General features: G+C 39.7%; 1 protein-coding gene across 1 annotated transcript in view; it reads right to left on the bottom strand.

The window, feature by feature from the left end:
- The window catches only part of LOC128734987 (equilibrative nucleoside transporter 1), a 44,532-nt gene extending 33,707 nt beyond the window's left edge, over positions 1-10,825 (bottom strand). Inside the window, exon 1 of the mRNA XM_053829427.1 lies at positions 10,488-10,825. The gene's annotated coding sequence lies outside the window, so the exon portion shown is untranslated. The remainder of the gene's footprint in view (positions 1-10,487) is intronic.
- Between the last annotated feature and the right edge of the window lie 4,990 nt (positions 10,826-15,815).

The following is a 15,815-nucleotide window of genomic DNA, read 5'->3' as shown; positions in this document are numbered from 1 at the left end:
GCGGTTTTTTAAATTATGCGGTTTTCGGAATTTACGCGGTTTTGATTTACGCGGGACGTATCCTTCGCGTAAAAAGCGACTTAAGTGTATTCATAAAGAAAGAAAAACCACTGACTGTAATTTTTTTGACACACGCAGCGCAGACGCAGACAGTAAACTGAGTAGACAGGCACACATGCCGCGCGCATTTACATAAAGGAATTACAGGTCGGACTCGATTATTCGGGTGAAAAAAAAAAGTTTTTTGTAATGCCAATCACATTTTAAACGTAAACACATTTCAAAAAACTCATTTAAAAAAAATTCACCCGGATAATCGAGTCTGACCTGTATTATCACGTGCATTAGCTTCGTGTGTTTGTTTGTCTGCTACTGCAGTCTCCGTAAGTTAGAAAGTTAGAAATAACACAGCGTGGGGGGGACGCTTTGTTTCTCTAGTTGCACACTTAGCTTGGGAGTAATGTCGTTTATACTCAATATGGAAACACTTGCGAACAGGCGGGATATATCCAGAACCATGTTCGTTAATGGAATGACATGCTAGGATTTCAACGTAACGAACATCTATTTTTATTCTTCATCCCTGTAAAATACTGTCATTGTATTTTCATTCAGTAAAAGCAAATATTTAGATTGTGTGATGTGTTACACATCAAAAAAGCGTAAGAGCATTTCATGAATTGCATTAACCTGTCTGAATCACGACCGGGAGCACCTATTGGAGTCAATAAGTTCGTAGCACTAGCCAAGCAATTGTCCTGCATACTAAGTTGGTCGAATAAAAGCAGATGATAAATTTTAGCGCATTGTTTCCTATATTTGTTAAACGATTGTCTTAAAAAAGGCAAACCCTAGCAAAAATCTACCATATATGTATAGAAGTGTCGTATTCGGTCTGTAACGAAACCTTAGCACCGTAGTGACAACTAGCAAAAACGACTCGCCGCCAGGTGTAACACAACTTTGTACAAGTTCAGTAAAATACTTGAATGAAGTCAATCTATTACAGCTTGTATTCTATATTTACTACTATACTATATACTACAGGATTCTACTCATTCATAAATTTCATAACGCAGATTTTAGTGGTTTTTAGTGGGAGGCCCCCTACGTAACGCTATTTGGTACAGTGGGATGCCGGCATACCCCCTCTTTCTCAATAGCGTTACGGAATTTTTTAATGGCTTCAACAGAACGTACCTTATTCGCTTAAAGTCGGACGCGTGGCAACGTATGCGGATACAGCTAGTGAAATGTAAACGGATAACCAACTACACTGAAGTTTTAGCAAACGAGAACCAAAATAAGAGATCGTGACCATTGAGTGAGAAAACTGATATATCCAATAAATAGTTTTTACACTCATGCATATTTCAAGCATTTCTTTGAAACAATTCTGTGTGATTTTTTTTGTATTAAAACGCACATGATGATTTGTCAACAACAATTTTCTATCTCTCAATAAAATTTTATACAATAACTTCAAATTAACTGTCTTTGAGTGATTATTATTCAAAATATTTCACAAAGAATAAGGCGAATGAGATAGATGTTCCATAAATTCAACAAGCTTTAATATTTTTTTTATTGTTTCATTGCTTGATCAATTCAACTGCAACTCATATTTAAGTCTATTAAGCATTTCATGGTTAATAGAATTCACTTTAAGTTAATAATGTTTGCAAATATTAATTTATTTTAATTTTAACGCAATTGCGAAAATCGAAACCCATGATGAATTACAATGCATGCATCTTCGAAGGATTTCTGAACAGTTTTGTGCATTTCACCGTTAATGAATTTCAACTAAAATGTTCACTGTTTACGAGTGTTAACCTTTGGGTAATTCTAATCAAAACCTCATTTACCGTTCAAAGAATTTCTGAGTAATTAAAAGCATTGGTCGAAAACGCTTAAAAGTATTAGTATGAACCGATTAGTTTGCTTCGAGCTCTGATGCTGGTCTAACGATGCACGGCTAGGCGGTGCTGCTAGATAGTCAGTAAGACTGTTGCACTAGCCACTAGCCACATAACTGCCCCGTACTCTAATAGCCGGCTGTAAAGTCTGTCAATAGAGAAGGGTCAAGTCTTACGAAGGACGTCTGAGCCCAAAGCTTTGCTTTTTTGGTCGAACCCGCACAAAATAAAATGGGTTTACGACTTAGAAATAGATAGATACAGATGCGCAATAAGGAGCAAGACAGTAAACTAATATATAACGCTATACTGAAGCTGAGTTAGGCTAAGTACCTTCAATTCGCCTTTAATTAGATGCACATGGCAACGAAAACTAGTTGAAAATAAATTATTAAGTTCATATCAACCGAGTATTTTGATTGAATGGAAAAATATGTGTTTCCAATGATAAGGACGGTGAATAGGCATGACATCACTATATTTCTGCTTCATAGTGCTTGAGATAACCGTGAACAATGCTTAATTAGCCAGGTGGCATAAAATAAATCATTGTATGAAACGTACTGCTCGAATGACAAGTACTGTTAGACAGCTTTATCCATTACATCTCAACAAGTAGCAGCGGTCTTTACTAATCCAATTGACTTGGGAAATTAGAGAGCGGTTATTACACTCGATATTCTTAGCACGTCGCGAATAGCTAAGTTTATACTGCATTCTATTTAAGGTTAGACATATATGTATCTTACAAGCCACCCAGATAACCAATAAGCATTAGTATAAGCAGTAAATCAATCGTTTATTAGCATCCCTGGCGTTTTATACTACAGGTTGCTGTTTATCAGCCTTCTGTTGGAAATTGGCATCGACAATTCTATTTGAATTCTTCTTGTCTTCTAGCGGCAAATAAGCATTGTCAGCACTATAAGAGAGCTAACAGTAAAGCAGCCGCATATTTTTTCAAAATAGTTTGTAAGTAGCATTTAAGACAAGTCAAATGCTTATGAGCTTGCATTTAAATTGCGTTAGAAATGCTTATTGGCTCCCATACAAATGAAATACAAATTTCCTCCTAACTTGAGAACTAATCAAGCAGATGGAATCAAATTTGGCATGTGAGGTTTTAGGAGGCAGGAATTTTTCTATAACAAATTATGACTCCTCTTCACTTTAAGAGGGGTGGCTCCCATACAAATGAAATACAAAGTTCCTCACAACTCGAGAACTAATCAAGCATATGGAATCAAATTTAGCATTTGAGGGATTTAGAAGGCATGCATTTATTTTATGATGGCTTGGTTGTACAAAGACTCCCATACAAATAAAACCGAAATTTTTGCGTAACTCAAAAACTAATCAAGCTCGAGTAATTTGGGACTCTTCCATAAAACATAACAGTCAATAACAAGACCACCAAAAACTATCTTCAGCAGGCTTGGCATTCACTTTTCGATTAGATTTTGCTCTTTTGATTACTGCACCTCAGCTAAGCAAAATTTGAATGGGTATGAGCGATCCGTAAACTGTGTACAGCAATCGGGGCCTGCCACAAAAGACGATCATTAAGACTGTTGCAGTGGCCTTTTAACCCTTTATAAGGCAGTGGCAACTATATTGCCACCAACAAAAATTTTTAATTTTACTTCTATAATTATATTGATGTCATTATAGACGCAAAACATATATTTTTCGTTGGTGGCAAAATAATTGCCACGGCCTTATAAAGGGTTAATCCAATGCCCTTCTGGTATACAAAAAAAAAAAAGCAAAATTTGAAAAAGTGGCATATGAAGCATTTCTAGAACAAGTAATTGTCTACAATATTGCTAAAGAAAGTAAGGGTTTAACTTTTGTATTTACGGCCCTATAAGGCTGCAATGCCGTTGGTAGCAAAAAGAGCGCTCTTTTGCTACCAACAGGGTAGCAGCCTTATAGCGTTGTAAATAAAAAAATCAGTAGTTTCTTCAGCAATATTGCAGATAATTACTAATTCTACAAATGACCCATACATCACTTTTTCAATCTCTGCTTGGTTTAGGTGTAGTAACCAAAAAAGTATAATTTGAGCGACAAATGCATGCCAAGCCTGATCTGCAGCCCCCCGCAGAAATAACCTCTGTCTAGGTTTATTTGTTTTCCTAGGTCTACTGATCTCTATTACTTTCCTTCAGTTGTAGGTAGGTGGGAGTTGTGAGTTGGATCGTTGCACTAGGCGCGTCGTGAATTTGCAATGGTCTCATTTGTTAATGACATAGTCTCACAACGTATTGACTCTGCCGAACTCTTATCTAAATTAAATTTTTACGCACCTACTAGAAATTTACGTGTTCGTACACTATTTGCCACGGATCATTATCGAACTAATTATGCTAAATTCGGGCCCATAAATCAAATGATGGTGCTATACAACCAACATTGTAATTTTATTGACTTCACAATTAAAAAAACCAAATTGAAGCAATATTTTAGGACAATAAGTAATTCAAGTCAATAACAACAGAAAACTAGCAGAAACGAGCAAACATAAATAGAATATGTAATCGATTGATAACATTAGGTTAAGCTTGTATCACGGTCTACACACGATTGACTGCAAATAAATAAATAAATAAACTGTCCTGTACTCTAATAACCGGCTGCGAAGTCTGTCCATAAAGAAGGGTCAAGTTCTCAAGAGGACGTTTATACCCATGGCTCAGCTTTTTTTGAACCTTAGCAAACTGGATGAAAAGAAGACTCCACAACCCAATGATATTTAAAAGGGTATGGAAAAATATGGTTAATGGTTAATGGTATTAGTAACGAAAAATAAAAAAAAGTGCAGGATCGCGTAATGGACTGGAAAGCGATCAACGAAAGGATGTGCGTGTTGAGGATAAAGGGCCGTTTCTTCAACTATACCATCATAAACGCGCATTGTCCACACGAAGGTAGACCCGACGACGAGAAGGAAGCGTTCTATGCGCAGCTGGAAACAACGTACGACAGCTGCTCACGACGGGACATCAAGATCGTCATCGGGGATATGAACGCCCAGGTCGGCCGGGAAGCAATGTATAGACCGGTGATCGGGCCCCATAGCCTGCACACCGACACGAACGATAACGCCCAGCGGTGCATCAACTTAGGCGGCTTCCCGAGAGTTGGTGATCAAAAGCACCTTCTTTTCCTGCAAAGATATCCACAAGGCCACCTGGAGATCACCTTGACCAACGAACCCCAAACCATACTCTCATCTAGGGCCGGTTTTCTCGAATATCACCAACGTACGCTCCCTACGGAGTGCGGATATTGACTCGGACCGCTACCTAATAGCAGTACATGTGCGCTCAAAACTGTCGACGGTTTATACCTCACGACAAAGTCACCCTCCTAGACTAAATTAAACATTCGGCAACTAGACAACCCTGAACTGCCGAAAACTACGCACGCGTATTGGATGAAGCTCTGCCTTCCTCTGTGGAGCTAGATGCTTCGAACCTCGAAAACGGATGGAGCAGGATACGCTCGGCCGTCAACGAGGCCGCAACCGCGGTGCTAGGTGCGGAAACCTCGAGTGCACGCAATGATTGGTTTGACGGGGAATGCCAAGAAGCGATAGAGAGGAAAAAAGAGCTTGGGAAAACTATCTGGGCATATCCACGAGAGATAATTTGGCCAAGTATCGACGAGCGAGGAATGAGTTGACCACGATCCTGAGACGGAAAAAGCGCCAGAAGGAGGACAGAGATCGTGAGGAGCTAGAACAACTATTCCGGGCTAATGACACCCGCAAGTTTTACGAGAAGGTGAACCAAACTCGCAAGGCCCACACACCAAAACCTGACATGTGTAGGGACGAGGGAGGGGATCGAATCACAAACGAGCGCGAGGTGGTCGACGGGTGGAAGCAGTTCTTCGATGAGCACCTCAACGGCGATATAGCAGCAGGAGACGCAATGGAAGTTAACCTCGGAGTACGTACAAACGACAACAGCGTACCGGCTCCCGATCTCGAAGAGATCCGGAGAGAAATCGGTCTGCTGAAGAACAATAGAGCCGCCGGAAAGCACCGACTCCCGGCTGAACTCTATAAAAATGGCCAAGAACCGCTAGCAACGGCACTTTACTGGCTGATTTCAAGGATTTGGGAAGAAGAGAAACTACTGGAGGAGTGGATGGAAGGCGTAGTCTGTCCAATCTACAAAAAGGGCGACCGGCTAGACTGCTGTAACTACCGCGGCATTACGCTGATCAACGCCGCCTACAAGGTGTTCTCCCAGATTTTGTTGCGTCGTCTATCCTCAATAGCAAGAGATTTCGTAGGGCAGTATCAGGTGGGTTTTATGGGGACCGTGCTACTACGGATCAAATTTTTACTCTCCGACAAATCCTTCAGAAATGTCAAGAGTACAACGTGCTCACGCATCATATTTTCGTGGATTTCAGAGCAGCATACGACACCGTTGAACGCGAACAGCTATGGCAGATATTGCAAGTGTACGGTTTTCCGGACAAACTGACGCGGCTGATCAAAGCTACTCTGGAACGAGTGATGTGTTACGTGCGTGTTTCGGGGACACTCTCAAGTCCTTTCGAATCGCGCAGAGGGTTACGGCAAGGGAATGAACTGTCCTGTATGTTATTCAATATCGCTATTGAAGGTGTGATCCGGCGAGCGGGCATCGAAACGAGAGGAACTATCTTCAGCAAGAGTAGCCAACTCCTAGCCTTTGCAGACGACCTCGACATCATTACTACAAAGCGTGGGATGGTGGAGGCAATCTACGCCAGACTAAAAACGGAGGCTAGGGGGAAAGGGTTACAAATTAATGCGTCGAAAACCAAATATATGTTAGGAAGAGGCTCCCGAGAAAGTAACGTTTACCTCCCACGGACAGTGACTATTGACTGCGATGAACTGGAAGTGGTTGATGAGTTCGTATATTTGGGATCTCTGGTCACCGCCGGCAATAATACGAGTACGGAGATCCAACGACGCATTCAAGCTGGAAATCGAACCTACTTTTCCGTCCGCAAGACATTTCGATCTAGGAGCATTCGCCGCCGCACAAAGCTGATAATGTACAAAACGCTAATAAGACCGGTAGTCTTCTACGGACTTGAAACGGTAGCTTCGCTTACGGAAGATATACGTGCACTTGCCGTTTTTGAACGAAAGGTGTTGCGGACTATTTTTTGCGGAACGGAACGGAAAGCGGACAGTGGCGGAGACGTATGAACCACGAGCTGCAGGCATTGCTTGGAGAGATTCCCATCGTACACCTGGCGAAAGCTGGGAGACTACGGTGGGCCGGCTACGTCGCAAAGATGCCGGACGACTGTGTAATGAAATCCGTTCTCTTCCGGCCCCACCGGCACCAGGAACAGAGGGGCTCAACGTGCACGATTCAGTTAAACGAAATGAGCTGTGGCAGATAATGCTAGAACATGGTTTTCCGACGAAACTAGTTACGCTGATTCGTGCGACGCTGGACGGATCCAAATCATGCGTTAGAATAGCGGGTGAGACCTCAGCTGTTTTCCTGACGTTGGATGGACTGAAGCAAGGGGATGCACTCGCTAACCTGCTATTCAACATTGCCTTGGAAGGTGCATTACGAAGAGCAAACGTGGAAAGGAATGGAACTATCATCACGAAATCTCACATGCTTCTTGGTTTTGCGGATGACGTCGATATCATCGGAATCAACCGTAGAGCAGTAGAAGAGGCCTTCAGACCCTTTAAAAGGGAAGCTGCGAGATTGGCACTTATCATTAATACCGCCAAAACGAAGTACATGGTTGCTGGTAGAGAACGTAGGAGCCCAAGTGGTGTTGGTGCCGAGGTGGAGTTAGATGGGGAACGATATGAAGTAGTGGAGGAATTTATATACCTTGGTACACTCGTGACATGTGACAACGATGTAATCCGCGAAGTGAAACGACGAATTGCAGCCGCGAATCGTGCTTTCTATGGATTACGTAGCCAGCTGAAGTCCCGTAGTTTGCATATTCGCACAAAACTGGCGCTCTACAGAACACTAATCCTCCCGGTGATCCTTTACGGACACGAATCATGGACGCTAAAGGAAGCTGATCGGCGAGTGCTTGGGGTTCTTGATCGTAAAATTCTACGATCTATACTTGGTGGCAAAGTGGAAAATGGAGTGTGGCGCAGACGCATGAATCCCGAGCTGTACCAAGTATACAAATATGCTGATATAGTGAAGGTAGTGCAATGTGGCAGGCTGCGGTGGGCTGGACACGTGGCCAGAATGCCCGATGAAAGAGTAGCCAAAAGTACTTTCAGCAGAGAACCAGGAAGAGGCCGTAGACTCCGAGGCAGACCCCGCACCCGGTGGGTGTGTGCTGTCGAAGACGATGCACGTTCAGCTGGTGTTCGTGGGGACTGGAGAACGGCAGCCCAGGACCGACGGTACTGGAGGACCATAATTCGTTCGGCGCAGGATCGGTAACGGACCGTTGCCACTAAAGTAAGTAAGATTTGATTTTAGTCACCGTGCACTTATGTGTATGTATTCATACTGATTACGATCGATGAAACATCAAAACTCAGTCGACTACGCTTCGGCCCACTGTTTTAGTCTTAGACAGTAGTCCGAAACGTTATCAGCCAAGCCCTGACACTCCACCGACCGTGACCAATCTGAATGCATTCACGTATTTTAACCTTTCTACCGCGTATCATTCTTTTCCCATATCGTGATGACTATTCATTCTTGTCCTAAAACATTTATAGGATTATTTTTAAAATTTTAATGACTAAAATAATTAACTATGATAAGTGTGATACGATATATATGTGTATATACTTATGTACTTAGCAAAATATTTATAATAATAATAATAATAATAGAATAAAGCAGGGGTATTTTTTTTTTATTATCCTGTGAACATGTATTTCTGTAAGTAAAACTGACTAGTCCCGCGCGAATCCACTGTATGCACGGAAAATATTGTAACCGTCGTGTTAGATAAAGTTGACGATTTATCAAGAAAGTTTTGATTTAATTAAGCATTTTCTAGCAAATTCAAGATAATGCTATAGAAGAGGTCACAAAATCACGAATTCTAATTCGTTTACGAACCGTTACATTAAAAACTTTACTGCTCCGCGAATTTATCGCTTCATTACAAAAATCATGCAAGTAACGACCAGGAACTCCTATTATATTCGGCACTTCCCTTATATCAAACTATTATTCAAAACTGCTGATTTGAATGTAAGGCAGCTAGTCGTTACGGCTTCGGAAAAATTTTGTTGTCAAAGCTTTTTGCAACGAACGAGGCATGAAAGCAAGCGATGCTTTCCTTGCAATAAAATACTCAGAACCTGAACACCTCAGCACCATTAACGAAAACTGAGAATAATATTTTGTTTCATGAATGATTCGAACAACATATATTACGAACATTGACGAACACACTGCGAAACAGTTTAAAATTCTTGACGATTTTCATGAAGATGTAGATAATCACACAATGCTAATTCACTCACCATACCTGACAGTAAAAATCAGGAATAGTAAAGCCAGTAAGGTATTTCTTGAACCAAATAGTCCCTAAGTTGATAAGCATTTCCTCCTACCAACGCAAATATGTAGATATAAAAATAAGAAATTGAATTCAAATTGCATTGATTAGTTGAATGAAGAATAATATCTTACGTTCAAACTTACTGTACATCATTTCTCTTTCCTTATTTTTACAGAGTTTTCATAATAGGTACATGTAAAATCATCGGACTTTTTTCTGAAAATGCATTTTTCCTAGTAATTAATTTTTCTTAGTACAACACTCGGTTGAAAAAACATTTTACTATATCAATTTACAAGCTAATGTAATTTTTCATTTCATGCCTTTTTACATCGCAAAGCACACATCCTCCCAAACGAATTGATGCAATAATATCATACATGACACGTTATTCCCGCATAGAATGATTGCGATTACTCTGGTGAATACTTTTTTTGATGACAAAAACGTGAAAATGTCTAATAAAAACACCAGCTTTTATATAATTATTAATACTGCGCGTTTAATTAGCATATTCTGGTAAAATAAACACGTTCGAACTTCGAAGGAAACTAATATTTTCGCTGTGTAGGTATTTATTTGACTTGCATTTCTACAACCTATTTCGCTGATGCTTCTTTTTCTTTTAGATGCAATACGGATAAAAATGGAGACGAATCTAGTAACAATGAGGTTATAAATGGCATGTAGATAATTCGACCTACCCGATCGCATTAAAACATTAAGAAACTTTCGAACAGCGATTATGCAACTATAAATCAATTTCAAAACATATATTTTTTTATTAAAGGAGCGGGTTATAACGCTATTTTAATCCATTGTTTTTGGAGTAATAAAAACATCGATTGATAAAAATTATTTAAAGTAGTGCATTAATTTTGATGATGAATCAATCAATCTATATATAATCAAAATACATGTAACCACACCTCGTGGTTGAATGCCGCATGTTGTTACTGATAAAAGCAATCACTCCATATTTTCTCTGATGTTACACAATTTACATAGCACTATATAAACTCTCTTTACCTGCATCGTTGGTAAATGTCCTATTTCACTGCAAGCAGGATCGATAAACAAATTTAATCTAAAACCGCGAAACACGCTTCCGGCACTGTCACTGTCGATTAGTAGCACGTGATTCGGCAAGAAGAGTGAGCGATTTTTTCTTTGGTACTAATTGAAGCTTTTCCGCTTTTCCCGAGCAAAATTTATAAATCCAAGAAAACAGCTTAGCGCGATAAAATTGATGAAAAACGTCGCGTATAATGGTATGTGTGTGTGTCTTTTGTATTAGCGGCTTTAATGGCACTCGGAACGTTTGAATGGAGGTAGAAAATTTTGAACATAAAAAAAAACTCGCAGCAAAGAGAACCAACCAACGACTGAGCGTAAGAAGAGTCTCAAGAATGGTAAAAACCGTCACCACACATTCCCATCCTTTGAATCTCATTCATTTAGAGCTGGCGGATTTCGCATGGTGTGAGTGAAATTGGATACAAACAAAAGAAACAAACTGAAACATCTGTCAATATTGTCGATAATTTTTTTCATGTGGGTAAAGAAGAGCTGACTTTGCGATGATATTCAGGGTTGTCACACTAGTCATACTTAAGGTCACTATCCAACTTTTCGCGCGCCTAATGGCGGCTAGTGGGTAAACTTTTCGAAAATGTTTATTTGCTTTTAGCAACTCCGCTCGCGTACCCGTGATAGTTTTACAACAATAATCAAGGGTGGGAATGTCAACTTCACATTAATAAAATTGCCAAAGTCATGCTAATATTTTCCGAAGGCTGTACCCACTAGCCGCCATTGCACACGGATATATCCACCTTTTCGCGCACTTGATGGCGGCTTTCTCGACGATGTTTATTTGCTTTCAGGAACTCCGCTTACGTACGCTTGAAAATTCTACAACAACAATCAAGGGTGGAACTTCAACTTGACGTGAATAAAGTTGCCAAAGGCATACTAACATTTTCCGAAAGTTATACCACTGACGAACTGACATGACACTTAGAAGAAAATCCTTTAAAAACCATCGTCATGCACATTTTGCTTGCACACTAACACCCCCTATTATGCATGTTGCGGAATAGCTTGCATTTGCAGGGTTTTATGCTGTAGGGTTTTGTACATTTGAATGGTTTTATATCGAAAATTCAAAGCAACACTCGCGCGCCGCGGTGTGGCCATGTTGTGAAACATGCTCTTTTGAAAAATGAGTGGTTTTTGATTGGACGATGGAATTATCGCGAGTGTCTCGTCTGTTTGTCTGTGGTTATACCCACTAGCCGCCATTACGCACGCGAAAAGGTGGATATATATAGTCTGGTAGATACAAAATCGGCAGCCAATTTAAACGCCAAAAGCGGAGCCAATCGTTTTTCATTTTGTTTTTTTGATTTATTTCGTTTTTTGCATAACCCCCACGAATAACCTCATATAAAACAACAGACTTCATAGTCTCTAGACAAGTATTGGCGCTGGCATCACTGGATATTTGCAGGTTATGTTCTGTTTTGCTATGTATACTGTACTACAAATGTCAAACTTGTTTACATATTTAACTCGTGCAGATCAATAATATTATAGTCGGTTGTATGACATTTGCCCGAAAACCATTCCCCAGAATTTTTTTGCCAGGATGCAATTTGCCCGATTTCCCAGAAAAATATTTCCCAGAATGTACCATTCGCCAGAAAACCATTTACCAGAATAGATTATTCTCCAAAAAATTTAATAAATAGAACCATTTTTCGCATCAAATTTTGAGCCCGGGACATTCAGTCACTGTCACTTACTGCAGCTCGATATACAGATGTCAATAGGGTTGTTTCACAGGTCCGTTCGAAGCGGTTTGAGTCCCAAATCGATGCGGACAAACTGCAAGGTTGTGTGTGCTCTGCGCTTTCAATTGTCTTGAGTCGATAACGACCTGCACCACAATATAAAGCAGATTTTTACCGGTTAGCTGATACTTAATTTCAAACACATGACGAATAATGCAGACTGCCTCCAACTTCATGCTGCTTTTTTCCATCATAAGAGGATCAAAACGGATACACTGACTGGGGCAGATATTTGGAAACTTCTCAGTAATATAATCTAACACGAACATATCCGAAATGATAACTTCGCTGCACCCGGCACCCTCAGCGATTTCAAAATAAATATGAATCATATTTAAACACGGTCAAGTGCTTGATAAAAAAATAGATCCGTTTATTTGTACGACTTGCACTGTTCCGCAAGCACCGGCACCGAGGCTGTGAACCATTTCGCGAGATTTTTAACTTTTTGGTTAAAATTTGACAGTACGAAGGTTTTTCCAAAATAACCCTGCTCGGGAGCATGAAGTAATTTGCGGTTTCGTCACTAACGAGAATGAAATGACATTAGCTGCGGATCGTTTATGTAGGCTTGAGAGGGGAGCAAAGAGTGGAGGAGGAAATCCGGGAGTTTGAAATTTGATGTTGTTGATATTATTCCTACTGCAAACAGCCTCAGCGAGGGCCCCAGCGAATGTCAAAAAATCTTTATATGTGTGCGTGGTGGAATACTTCATAGACCTTTCCATTCAAGTGTGTCTTGGTGCTTGAAAATGAGGCAAACAGGCATCAGCTCTTCCCCAAAATGAGGTAAATATCATGTATATACACGCGTATTTCGTGTTCGCTAGTGTGGGTGCTTGAGCTGTCAGAAAGCTCTATACCAAGCAGCACCATTTGTTGCATGAAGGGTTACGCAACTCTAATTGAAACATTCAAATATGGTAAAAGTTCGCATCAGTTACCTTTATCGAACTGTTATGTGATTGAAAAAGCGCAAGAGGTGGAGCCTATATGCAACCAATTGTTACACAGATGTTTTATGGAACATCAATGCGCGTTATCTATCCATTCGCGACTACGATACTAAAAGAGATTTTAAGCCTGTTCGCATTCCCACGAAATCCTATGCCGCGTTGTCAAAACTTGCGTGAAAACATAAACAAAAATACTTCCTTCTCTTTTTTTCTCGCACAAAAACCAATGCGCGTTATCTAAATACAAGCAGGTATTCGCGACTACGATACTAAAAGAGATTTTATGCCTGTTCGCACTCACACGAAATCCTATGTCGCGTTGTCAAAACTTGCGACTACGATACTAAAAGAGATTTTAAGCCTGTTCGCACTCCCACGAAATCCTATGCCGCGTTGTCAAAACTTGCGTGAAAACAAAAACAAAAATACTTTCTTCTCTTTTTTCCTCGCACAAAAACCAAACAATTATGAGCAACTTCATCCCGAATTATGTTTAGCGGGAACCGGGATTTTCTCTCAGGGCTCCAAGACGAAAATTATTTATATTAATATTCTTAATGCGACTTTAGTTTTTTGGGCCTATTATGAGCTAATCTCCATGCCATTCAAAATTTATCGTGCAAAATATAATTTTGCTTTGTATTATTTGATGCGCCTCGTGAAAGTTATTAATTTATTTATTTTCAAGTTTAAAGAATTAACCCAGCCAGATTAAGAATTCGTTTACGATGGAAAAATGCGGTGTAAAATCGAACTAGATACTGCAATCAAATAATATTTTAGGAAATGCCATGGATTCCTGATGAATGTTCGTGTAATTATTGTTGAAATAAAAACATTCCTTCGTTGAAAAATATTTTTTCATAAAAATATGGCAGAATATGATGTTACATTGGTTGTATTTGTTTGGTTACATTTTATTTAACAATATGCCGTAATCAACATGCTGCAACATCATGTGACATTATTGTTTAGCAATGGCATTATAATAACACGATGTTGCGATGAAGTTTCATGTTACTAGATATAGACTAATATATTTGTGACAGCCAGTATAAGTATTGGATAACCTGAATCCAACATATTAATAACATGAAGTTGCTTATTTGTTGCGTGTTTCAATACTGTAACCGGTGAAGTTTTTTGCAATTTAAACAAGATTTAATAGCCACATGGAAGATGTTGCAAGTGCTGCTTGGGATGGTTAGTTTTAACCTTGGTTTTAACCAAAAACCAAAAAGGAGCAAATGAACACCAAAAATTCATCCAATTCCAACCTGGACTGATTAAACAAATTCTAGATAGAATTAACAAAAGGGCGAATGTCGCAAATGTAAACAAAACGAGTGAGAGTTATTTTTTGCTGGACCAGCATAGGAAAAACAACCCTCACTCGGTTTGTTTACGCTTGCGACATTCGCCCTTTTGTTAATTCTATCTTCAATTCGCTGTTATATCACAGAGAGCAGACTACGAGGTAATCGACAAAAAGTGTGTAAAAGGTTTTTATGTAATCTACGAGTAATCCTTCATTAGAGCACCCCTCGAGCAGTAAGTGGCAAACTAAATCTTGATGTCGCTGCCATCGCTGCTATGTAACTCCAGCACAAAGAAATATTGATAAAGGCACAGAGAACAGATTAACAGGCTCGAAGGAAATAATCGATTTTTTGTGTGTAAAATCTGTTGGTGGCGCCCTTCAGAAATAGTTTGCCAAACGTATCAAAAAATATCCACGTACCTTTATCAAAATTTCTTTGTGCTGAAGTTACATAGCAGCGATGGCAGCGACATCAAGATTTAGTTTGCCACTTACTGCTCGAGGGGTGCTCTATTGAAGGATTACTCGTAGATTACATAAAAACCTTTTACACACTTTTTGTCAATTACCTGGGTAGTCTGTTCTCTGTGATAAAGGTACATGGATATTTTTTGATGCATTTGGCAAACTATTTCTGGAGGGCGCCACCGACAGATTTTACACACAAATAATCGATTACTTCCTTCGAGCCTGTTAATCTGTTCTCTGTGGTTATATGCTCTCATTGAGTAAAACAACCACAGAGAACAGACTACCAGGTAATTGACAAAAAGTGTGTAAAAGGTTTTTATGTAATCTACGAGTAATCCTTCAATAGAGCACCCCTCGAGCAGTAAGTGGCAAACTAAATCTTGATGTCGCTGCCATCGCCGCTATGTAACTCCAGCACAAAGAAATATTGATAAAGGTACCAAGGGTATGTAATCATGCTATCTCTTTCTCATGTAGGAGTGAAGAGAGCATCCTTCAACTAGTTCGCCGGCAATTAGAATTTCCATTGAATAAAGCGTTAGCCGTCACTCGGACCGAAACGTCAGAAAAAACGGTTACACTGCAATCATACACGGAGCGAAAAAGCTACAGTTTGTTTCAAACAAAATGATTGTTGCTTTAAGCCTCAATAAAATATTTTTATAACAACCTGAAAATATTGTTGTTTCAAAACGAGATTCTGTTTGAATCAATAAAATAGCAGTTTTGAATTAAAAGTAAAGAATTTTCAAAT

This window comes from Sabethes cyaneus, chromosome 1 (assembly GCF_943734655.1).
Source record: "Sabethes cyaneus chromosome 1, idSabCyanKW18_F2, whole genome shotgun sequence".
NCBI classification, from domain to species: domain Eukaryota; kingdom Metazoa; phylum Arthropoda; class Insecta; order Diptera; family Culicidae; genus Sabethes; species Sabethes cyaneus.
The sequence above is the reverse complement of the archived record's forward strand: the minus strand, read 5'-3'. Positions and strand labels throughout refer to the sequence as shown.